We start from the raw sequence: 12,003 nt of genomic DNA, 5'->3' as shown, positions 1-12,003 counted from the left end.
TAATAGCCAAAAGCTCTCCTATACACACTTTTTTTCCATTTCATGTCTCCTATATCAAAAATTTATAATTGGCAGAGGATTTTATAAATTTTTTAATAAAAAAGCATTTAAAAAAATTCTCTAGGCAGAGATTCCAGGGTAGCTGGTCACTTCCTCCCTTTCACTTTGAAATATATACAGAAACTAAATAATCCCCCCACAGATCATCTGACAAATGCAATGATTTCTGACTCTTAGGTCTTTCCTTCAACTGCAAAGCTATCACTATTGTAGAAAGCAAAATCATGACCCCTCTGCTCTGGAAGGATTTACAAGAACAGTCTCCAGGCAAGTTATGTTACCTTAAATGGCAAAGGGAACTCCCCAGATGTGATTAAATATAAGGACTCTGAGAGGTGAAGATTATCCTGGATTATCTGGGTGAGCCCGATGCAATCACAGGAATCCTTAAAAGTGAAGATCTTTTCCTGGCTGGGATATGCAACCATGAAAGAAGGAGCAGAAAGACGCCATATGACAAGAACTTGATCTACCTTTATTGACTTTGAAGATGGGAAAAGGGGTTATGCCAGAAGCCAAGGAGTGTAGCAGATTTTAGATTTTAGAAACCAGCAGTAGCCCTTTGCTTATATGCAACAGGACCACACAGAGACCTAGATGGTCTAACCACAAGGCAGTGAATCCTGCCAATACCAGTGAACAAAGAAACAGATCCTCTTTCAGGGCTTACAGAAAGGAACACATCTCTCACAACTTCAGTTTCCAGCTTCATGAGACCTGTATCAAACTTCTAGCCTCAGCTGGATAAAAACGGTAATATTGTGATGTAGTGTAATATAGTAAGATAATAGAATTATCTTGTTTTAAGCATCTGTTGTAATTTGTTACGGGAGCAACAGGAAAGGAGTACAATCATCATCTTCATAAATAACATTTTGATCATTTAATATGTGCCAGGCTCATCTCTACACACTTAACATGTAGTTACATTTCATTTCAGTCTATTAACTAATTAATCTATTAATCCATTAATTCTCACGACTATCGTAAGAGGTAGGTGCTTTCATTATCCCCATTTGTGGAGTGGAAACCTAGGTACAGAGAGGTCAGGAAACTTGCCCAGGGTCTCATAGCTGGTAAGTGGCAGAGCTGAACTCAGATGCGGCTGTGCGCCTCTAGACTTGGCTCTGGTTCACTGGAAACACCAGCCCAGAGAGGATCATGTTCGAGGAAGTAAGTAGTAGTCTAGGCTTCTTCAGACACTCTTGACTACTCCATTAAATTAAATTATAAATCTCTAATTTGTCTTCATATTTAATTTAGATGCTACATTTTCTATTGCTTTTTGGATGGTGCAAACTTCAGGAACAAGCTGAACATAAATTGTATTAATTTTATTAGCCCAATTTCAATTTTACACACAAACATATTTATGCATCCAACTAGTTGTAAACCTAGATTTTCTAAGAAATATTATGAACACTCTTTGAAAAACCTCATTCATCACTGTAAAATATTGAATATCTGAGTCTTCTATTTATATAATAATTCTTAGTATTGACTCAGGCAACTTGTTAATTAATTAAATATGGTTCTATTATGTGCTCAGTGTATGGGTAAGTAACAGAAATGTAAAAGAAATATGTAAGGTGTATTCTTGGCCCTCATAATCTATAAGAACTCAGAAAGATAAGACATTCACATCAGAATCAATTTTTATGAAATTTTCAACTTGTAGGAATTCCCTCACTTTCCCACAAGGAACAAGACCATTTGAATATTCCATAGTTTGGAACTGAACTAACTAGAAATCAACCCATCTATTACAATCTGTCCTATATTCTTTTTCTCCAATTTTAAAGTAAAACTTATGCCAAGTAGGACAGTAAGACAGAGATACTTGGTTGAAAACACACATACACACACACACACACACATAACAAGCATATGATGCAAATACACATATATACATCCCCCTCCAAGCTCACTTTATACACTTAGGCCCTCTTGACCCCTTTGGTAGCCCCCAAATATATTCAGGAAAGCCTGACCCATACACTTAACACACATACAGACAAATATTCAAAGCATGGATCTTTCCAAATACTTATGATAGCAAGTTTCAAATTCCTTTTTAAGACTGGCTCTTTGTAACCAGGGAAATAACCCCGAATAAACTTCTGAATAAACGTGGTAAAATGCCTCAGCAAAACACAAACATCCACTAAGTCCTGTCTCTTTCCCTTTGAGAGGACCACACCCACTTGCTTACTGGATCAACAGAATGCCTCTTAATGCATTTCTCTCAGCTTCCTTTCCTTGAGCACCACGAACCTGTTTATCCGCTCCAGACTCCACCAGGGACAGTTCTCCTCACGTGGAATTCCAATTTACAATCCAGTTAATTGGTCAGAGTCTCTCTCCACAAAGAACTCAAGAAGAGATGAAAAACAGCATCTCCCCAAGACCGAGCAGCTATATGCAAATATTTTCTGAAGGATTTGCAATAAAGAAGAAAGAATATTAAGGCTCTAATGTGAATTTTTTTTGAATATCAAAAAAAGACTTGAGGACATTAAACCCTAATAACGGGTTCCTCTGAGGATACTTCTCCAATTCCTAATCTAGTTCTCTGACTTCAAATTCACATGCCTTCCACATTCACATTCTTATTCCAAATCTTTAGCTCTCTCTATGAGAAAAACCCCATTTCCTTACCTTCTTCTCTTTTCCTTCCACAGATTACTGATGTCTACAACTTGCATATCCAAGAAGCACTCCGAGGCTTTAACGAGGTAGACACTGGTCTCTCACCACCCAGAAAAACACAGCAAGAGGGAAAATAGGAGCGGGGTGGAGCAAGCTGCCCCTGCTGGTTCTTCTGCTGCTGTTGGAAGTGGCTGTGCCTTTTTAAGTTTTGTCTGGTACTCCCACAAATGTGAACAGTATACCTACTAATTCCTTTAAATAGTAAATCTTTCAGCTCCTTCTCCCACTAACAGAACTAAAACCCAGATAAACAGATTAGGGAAAGGATATGCTCTTTTTCAGATTCTCCGATGCCAACTGGGTGTCCAATACTTCAATTCAGACACCAATTCCTATTTCGTGCAGACCTTATAGAGAAGGACTCAGTTTCACAAGCTGCTCCCACTTCCAGCACCAGTCACAATTCTTGGGAGGCAGGGCCACTCTACTTCTGATCAGCTGGATATAAGTCAGTTTCAATAATTTACTAGAATGATGCACAGAACTCAGGAAAACAGCTTACATATGTTTACCAGTTTATTGTAAATGATACAAATCAGCAACAGCCAAATGGGAGAAAAACATAGGTCAAGTACTGGATGGGGCAGGATGATGCCTAGTTTCCATTCCCTCTCTGGATACGCCACCTTCCCAGCACACGATGTACTCACCAGCTAGAATATGCTCATGGAAGCCCATTGCTTATGAGTCTTTATGGAGGTTTTATTATTGAGGCATGATTGGTTAAATCATTGGTCATTGGTGATAGAACTCAAGCAACCCTTGTCCTGACTCCAGAGGTTGGAACGCAGTGGAGAGCTGAAAGCTCCAGCCCTCAGGCATGGCTTGGTCTCTCTGGCCACCAGCCCATATCTAGAACCTATCTAGAAATCTCAATCACCAGTCATCTCATTTGCTTACAAAATACTTTTTTATTAATCATGAGATTGCAAGGATTTGAAGATATCTGTACCAGGAATTAGGGGCAAAGACCATATATACAAATATATATGTATGTACATACATACATATAAACATACAGACACACATTTATTAATTATACCACAGTTTTCCATTAACCAGGCACTTGCACACTCCTCTCCACCCACCCCATGAAATCGGCAAGACACCATCAATGTGTTACTGAATGAGGTAACCTTAGTTTATTCCTGCTCAACCCAGGTATTTTGGATTTATAATAGCTGCATTTATCCCTACAAAAAGCTCAGTTTCTCACCTAGGGAAGTCTGTAATTGATCATGTTTCTTCAACCAGATCTTCTAGTAAGGATAAAGATTGTGATTCTATCTACTACAAAAGATGTGTTTTCCTTCCATTAGCCATCTTTTCTCCCACTCTTCTCTACTATTTATTGTTCTAAGCTATATTTCAAAGAATGGTAGCCAGTCCCCACTTCCTTTGCAATTGGAAGTCTTCTCAGCTGTCAACTTCACCTTCCTTGCTAATACCTGGAGACACAACTGAAGCCCATATTTACAGTAAATAATAAATAAACATTTACTGTCATTTTGAGTGGCAGCCTTCTAGTTACACAAAAACTATACAATAGAACCACTCAAAGGCATCTTGGGATACTTGGATATCAGGATCCAAATATCATGACCCCAGAATCCTTTTCAGAGTAGCTTTCTTGGCTGAAGTTTCCTGGTCTGTGAATGGAAACAGTGGCAGGAAAGGTACACAAGATGAACCCATTTTTTTGTCCTATATAGTATCCCTGTTTTGACATTTTTAAAATAATTTAATAAATTAGTAACACATTAGGACATATTTTGTATTTATCAAACCTATGAAAGGAAAGCAAATATGTCACATCTGAAGAAATATAAGATAGAATGCCAAGATCTACAGCCTAATAGAAAACTTCAGAGCCCACAACTGGATACACTTCCTCTCAGAGGGGCTTGTTCCTTATTCTATTTGGATCTATTGTGTCCTTCCCAAAGATGCTTTCTGTTTGAGCCTTTCTTCTAATTCTTTCTTTTCAGGACTTCCTATTGGTTTATTTATAAAACCAAACCTAACATAACTGTATTTTGACCTGGTAAAGGCAGCTGGCTGATTTATAAAATAAAGCCTTATGAAATCTTGGGCAGAATCTTGCCCAAGGTGGCAGGGTTGCCCTTACTTCCATTTGGCACCATGAAGTTTAATGATGTCTCTCACATTTTTCACTTAGTTTTTCTCCTGATTCTTAAAGCATCTTCACATTATCTTGTTATGGAGTTGATTGCATACTTGTATTATTTTCAAATAACTCTCTTACTAGATAGTAATCCTTTAGACTATTTATTTTGAAGTGATGCCTAGAAAGGAAATACTAATTTAAAGATTATGAGGATTTTTCTACCACCTTTTAAATTAAAAAATAATAATTTTAAGCTTAAGAGTTATAGAAGTAGTACAGAGCGTTTGAATGATGATGCAGCCTTTCCCGAAAAGAACACCTTACATAATGCAGCACATTTGCGAAAACTAATAAGTCAACATTGGTACATTGCTATGAACTAAACTACAGATTATATTTGGGTTTCACCAGCTTTTCCATTCATGTTCTTTTCCTGCACCAGATGTCACCCAGGACCCTCAGTGCAACTAGTCTTCGTGTTTCCTGAATCTCTTCCAATCTGTGACCTCAGGATTTCTTTGTTTTTCATAATCTTGAGACTCCTAAAGAACATGGTCAGTTATTTTATAAAAGGTCTCATAATTTGCATTACTGGAAGCACTATCACAGAGGTGAAGTGCCTTTCTTCATCTTTTCTGGAGGTGCATGATGTTAATATTTCATGTTCTACTGATGTTAATTTTGATCACTTGGTTAAGGTGGTGTCTGCCATGAAAAGTTACCATGTTTTTCCTTGTAATTAATATATGTTTCATGGAAAATACTTTGAAGCTAAGCATATATACTCTTTATCTTTAAAGCCTTATCCATTAACTTTGGCATCAGTTTTTTTATTTTGCCTACTGCTATAATTAAGATGGTAGTCTAATGGGGATTTTGTATTTCTTTCATTCCTTCTACTTATAAATTGGATTTCTTCTGTAAGGAAGAATTGTCCATTCTCCCCCATTTATTTATCACACACTTATCTTTATATCAGTTTTTACTCAAAGACATTCATATTATTCTTTGGATTATAATCTAGTATCATTATTTAATTTGTCACAAAAATTATTCCACCTTTGGCCATTAGGTGTTGCTTTGTGCCCTTTCAACATACCTACATTATTTTTATGTTGTTGTTCAAATATTTTGTCACTTTCTGGCACTGTAAGAGTCTCCAGAATTTTTTTTTAATTGCTGAATTGTAGTTCATTTATAGATATACCACAGTTTGTTTATCCCTTAACTAGTGAATGACACCTGACTTGTTCCCACTTATTAGGTGTTATGAATAAAATTGCTATAAACATTCAGACACCAGTTTTGTGCAATGTAAGTTTTGATTTCTTTTGGAGTGAGATTTCTGGGTTATATGGTAGGTGCATGCTTAACTTTTTAAAGAAAAAGTCAAGTGTTTTCCAAAGCAGCTATGCCATTTTGCATTTCCACCAGCAAATTATGAAACTGAATCACTTCACATATTTGTGAGCACTTTGAGTTGTCAAATATTCTTCCTTTGTTTTTGTTTATAAGTAGCCATTCTAAAAGGTGTATAGTGGAATCTCATTGTGGTTTTTCAATTCCCTAATGATTAATGATATTGAAAATCTTTTCATATAATTACATGTCATTCGTATATCTTCTTTAGTAAAATGTGTATCTTTGTTCCATTTGAAAAACTGGGTTGCTGTTGTTTTATGGAGAATATCTGTATGAAAACTGTTGAAAATAGGATTTGTAAATAACTGTGACAATAAATGTCTTTAATAATGTAATAAATGTAATAATGTAATAATTTAATAAATGTAAATAAATGTCTTTTTCATTCTTTTAAAAGTGACTTTTACAAAGTAAAACTTAAATTCTATGAAGTCCAGTTTATCATTTTTTTCTTTTATGGAGTATGCTCTTAGTGTTATATCTAAAACTCTCTAACCCAAAGGCATGCACATTTCTGAATATTTTCTTCTGGAAGTTTTACAGTTTGATGTTTTACATTTAGGTCTGTGATTCATTATAAGTTTATATCTGCATAACCTGTGAGGTAGAGGCCAAGGTTCATATTTTGCAAACACATACAATTGGTCCAGCACCTCATTTTAAAAAGTTTATTCCTTCTCTATTTAATAGATTTGACAACTTTACCAAAAATGAATTGACCACACTTGTGGTCCATTTCTGGATTCTACATTCTATTCCATTCATCTACATATCTATCTTTTCAACTATACCACACTGTCTTAATTAAGGACTTTATAGTAACTCTTAAAATCAAGTCTTTTTTTTTAAGGTTTCAAGTATACTTCATTTATTCAATTATATCATATCTTAATGGGTACACAGTGCTTTTACTTGGCATCAATTATGAGTTGGTTTGGAAACAATTCAGTATTACACCTGCTGGAATTATTATTGATTTCTCCATTCCTTTGGAGTGACTCTGCCAATAGGGAACAGGTCCCCTTCTATTTCAGTTTGTGTTGTTGTGTATGTCCACACAGCAACACAGAAAGTTGCTCCACTAGCTAATATAGCATTGTCATATTTTTCATGGAATATATTTTTGACAAACATGTATATGACAAATATATTTTCCATATATATCATGGAGGCATATGATTTGTGAGTCTCATTTCATGTCTTTAAGAGTAAAAAAGCATTAAAAAAATAAAATTGGAAGTCATTCAAAACACTGAACAGGATTAGGTAAATTAAGACAATTTAAGCCTTGTTCATGTAGTAAGTAGAAGGTTAAAAATGAAATATTTTTGTTGTTTTATTTATATAATTAAACAAAATTGTTTGTGTTGGGCTGGAGAAAGGAAAAACAAGGACATGCAAACAGAACAGAGAGATGCCATAGGGGAAGAACAGACCCGGATGTCAGCCTCCTCCCTCTTGGAAGGAAAAAGTTTCTAGTTGACTGTTATGTCACCTTTAGCCAATCATACCTCTCTACACCCCCCTAAGATACTTTGCCCACTCCTCCCCCTCCTAATCCCTTATAAGCACCCCACCTCCCTAACGGGGCGTGACTTCTCTAGCTTGTAGTACCCAGGCCGAGAACATCACCCGGGGGTGGTATTTAAATAAATTACCTGGCCCTTTGTTGCCTCTCTTTGCCTGCTTATTCCGGCTAGAATTTATCTTACATATGGTGCCGAAACCCGGGAGGAGTGTGAGCACGAGGCCCCGACCAGCCACTGGCGGCCCCACCCCCTCCTTCCCCGACCCGGGACCTCAGCCTGCTCTCCGCTGCGTAGATTATTTTCCGGTGAGTCCCTCAGTTTCCCCAGTCTGCTTCCCTTCCTAACTCCGTTTCACCTGGTCCGTCCAAAATCGTAGCTACATCCAGGTCTTGGGTATTCAGCCCATCCATTGCGAGTATCCGGGATACTTGCCCCTGGCCCTGCAGTGGGGGAGACGTCCCTCACCCAGGCTCCCAGGCCGTCTCCCCTGACTTGGTGCACTTGGGATGCTGGGTGCTCCTCTCAGTGGGATATTTTTTGGGAAGTGGTCACAGACGTGAGGAACCAGCCCATGAAAGCAGAGGCTCAGACCCCGCTGCGGTGTCTCATTTCTAATCTGGATACTCTGTTTGTCCCGGGAAGTCCACAAACGGAAGTTAGTCCTCCTTTGCTCTGAGGCCGGGCCTCAGTATCCCTTGGACAATCAATCTCGCTAGCCCCCTGAAGGAACTTTTGATTTTAGCCTCCTCACTGACTTAACTAATTATTGCCACTGGAGCAGAAAGTAGAATGAAATCCCACATGTGCAGGCTTTTTAGACTTTGCACTCCCGTCAAAACCTTTATGTTAAGTGTTCTATAACTCAGTTTCTCCTGGCCCGATCTCCAGTTAAAGATTGTCAGCCTCTTACTCTGCTCAGACCTTTTCAGATTCGCCAGAAAACTTCAGTCGCTCACCTCCCTCAGCTCGCAATCCCCTCCCCCAGCTCGCAATCCCCTCCCCCTCTCTCCACCACCATCTTTAAGTCCTTTGTCTTCACACGTGTTGCCTCCATCTTAAAGTCCTGCATTCTCAACCATGCTGTCGTCCTGCTCTCCTCTTCCAGTGGCTGCACCACCCCCTCCCCCTCTCCTTCCACCTTCACCGCCCTCTTCCCCCACCAGAACACTCCCCTCCCGCCCTCTAGTTCCAGAAGCCTCAGACAAGAAACTGAGAAGAGGGAAGGCAATTGAATATCAGTGACTCAAGTCTTTGTATCAGTTTGTCTATCTGTGTATATGTTTTTATATGAAAAGTGTTGCTGACTGTAGTCGTTGTATACAGTTTGTACATCTGTGTGTCTACGTGTATAAATGAAAAATATTTTATTTAAAAACAAGCACTTGTGAAGATTGAGCATTCTAGAACTTCCAGAGAATCTAGTAAAAAAATGTTAAGCATGAATGCTAATTTGAGTTTAGCTGAAGCGGGCATGACCTTGTTGTTATCAGCTGCCTAAGTTTACCTAAGGTCATTTAAATCAATGTTTATCTGCTAAATCTTTTAAGACTTTGATAATAACTATGTAACCTTCTTTATTTGCCTTTGAAGTACTTTGTTGTCATTCTAGTTAATTGGATAAGTATTGCTTCATAGCAACCTATAATCCTATTTAAGCAAGTGCCTTAAAACTTTTAACAACTTCCCAAAATCAAATTTTAAAAAGTGCTTTTACCTCTAGTTAACTCTGATATTTTCCAGAGGGCCCCTGGAACATGTCAGAGGAATTTTTTTTTTGCGACTGAGGTTTTCTGGCGAAAGTATATGAGGTTTCTGGAGAAAGTATATGGCTAATTTGGCTTATTTATCTGATATAATTACCTGCTTAATTACCTAAGAAGCACTGTCAAAAAGAATAATGCTAAACTTTGTTACTGAATGTTTTGTATTACAGAAATATCAGAATTTCCTTATGTCACCTGTCTTACAGTAAGCTCTCATCAGATCGTTAATCACGGTCATTTGTAAGTCTTTTGCCATTTATAGTCACTGTTTTATTACTCTTTAGCTAGTAAAGAACTAGATTTCAGCAGAACAGGTATTACATAAGATTCAGTAAACTAAGGAAGATGATTTTAGTGACTTTTTGTTTCAGATGTTGTTGATAAAGTGTTTTAAATTTTTTCTCTTAAGCTGACAACAGTCTAGTAAATGACTGTCTCTATAAGCAGAATTGAAACTTTATCTTTCTCTCTACCTGATCCCTCCAGAATTTAAAAACTCTCAGTAACTATTTTTATATTTCATGGCAGTATATTTATTTGCACAAGTTCAACAAGAATCTGCTTTCCTTGTAAGAGGACCAATTAAAATCACTGGTTATACTACCAAGGCTTTGACTGGAATGTCATACCTGAGAGACACGTGCATAAACTCAGATATGAACAGACAGCTTTAAGGAACTAAGATTGACTTTATGGAGCCAACAAAGCCCCTTGGAAAAACTGGCCTGGTACCTTGCTTACAGAGTTCCCAGCAGCCTTACCAGGTGAGTAAGGAAGGTCACTTCCTGGCAGGTGCAGGAACCTCAAGAAGAGAGGAATTCACCCAAATCTACAGGTACTGCAGGCACAACCTGATGGCAAGTCTGGCTTGGCTTTCTGGCCTCAAGAGGCCCTTAAAAGTTCAATCTGAAATTCCTTACAAAAAGTCCCAGCAAAGCATATTTAAAAGAGCCTGTGTAATCAATTGCTCTTCTTGCTGCACTTCTGCAAATAATCAAGCCAACTGTTAATTATTTTCTTAATCTAACTACTTCTAATAAAAATAAGGGTGATTTTAGAGAAAAGTATTGTTTCAATAATGCAGTCTTATCTATACTAAATCCTAATACTAGTCATTGAGATGTAAACTCAATCCAGAATTCCAGTCCCCCATAACAGCCTGGCTAATGCCCCTACTGGGCCCCTTAATAACGGTTTGTGGTTTACTCTTAGTTGCCCCTTGTGTCCTCAGGTTCCTCCAACAGCAGCTAACCCAGATGACCCGAGTCGCCACCAACCAGATGTTACTTCACCGTTACGCACCTCTTCCCACTGAACCCCCTCCTTCAGCCTAATACCAGCCTCAAACCCCCACGATGCCCCTTGTCAGCCGGAAGTAGCCAGATTGAGTCGTCGCCCATTATGACCAAAAGGCTGGAATGTTAGGCTGGAGAAAGGAAAAACAAGGACATGCAAACAGAACAGAGAGATGCCATAGGGGAAGAACAGACCCGGATGTCAGCCTCCTCCCTCTTGGAAAGAAAAAAGTTTCTAGTTGACTCTTATGTCACCTTTAACCGATCATACCTCTCAACACCCCCCTAAGATAGTTTGCCCACTCCTCCGCCTCCTAATCCCTTATAAGCGCCCCACCTCCCTAACTGGGCGTGACTTCTCTGGCCTCTGGCAAGAAGGCCATAGAACCTTACCCGGGGGTATTTAAATAAATTACCTGGCCCTTTGTTGCCTCTCTTTGCCTGCTTATTCCGGCTAGAATTTATCTTACAGTTTGATTTTACTATGCAAATACAGCATAATTTTATTGCACACATAGTGCTTATGCTTTCATGAAACAAGTTTGAAAACAAATACCACTGGGAAATTAAATATTCTACAGGTTTTCTTATAGGTTTCTACACTGAACTGGACAAGAATGCCTCCCTTAGGTAGTAAACATGACTCCAGAGACTGTGTTTCATCTTCATTTTTCAGAATAAGTTGATTTATCATCGATCACAAAAAACCATTTAGGAAGACCTTATAACTTGATTAAGTCTGATTGTATCCTCATTTATCCTTATATTTGTTCCAAGCCAGTTCCAAATTTATCAGACAGGAGGTTAATCACAGTGATTCATGGCAATCTGGGGGAAGAATATCACACAACCCCTTTGGTTTAGATGTATTCTGAGAGTTAATTCCAGTGTTAAAGAAGTGTAAGTACTCAGGAATCCATAAGGGACATCTAAACACTTGCTTTTCAGTGTCAGCTGGATTCAGCAAGAAATAACCTTATTTGATAGTGAGAAAGAGAGAGATGATGGAAAGGAGGAAAGTAAACTAAAGAAACCACAGATACTAAATGGATGTTCATAATAAAATGTGAGAGTGGAGACAAAAAGAAAGTCAGAAG

The sequence above is a fragment of the Manis pentadactyla genome, chromosome 13 (assembly GCF_030020395.1).
Source record: "Manis pentadactyla isolate mManPen7 chromosome 13, mManPen7.hap1, whole genome shotgun sequence".
Classification (NCBI taxonomy): Eukaryota; Metazoa; Chordata; class Mammalia; order Pholidota; family Manidae; genus Manis; species Manis pentadactyla.
Note: the sequence above shows the minus strand (reverse complement) of the source record.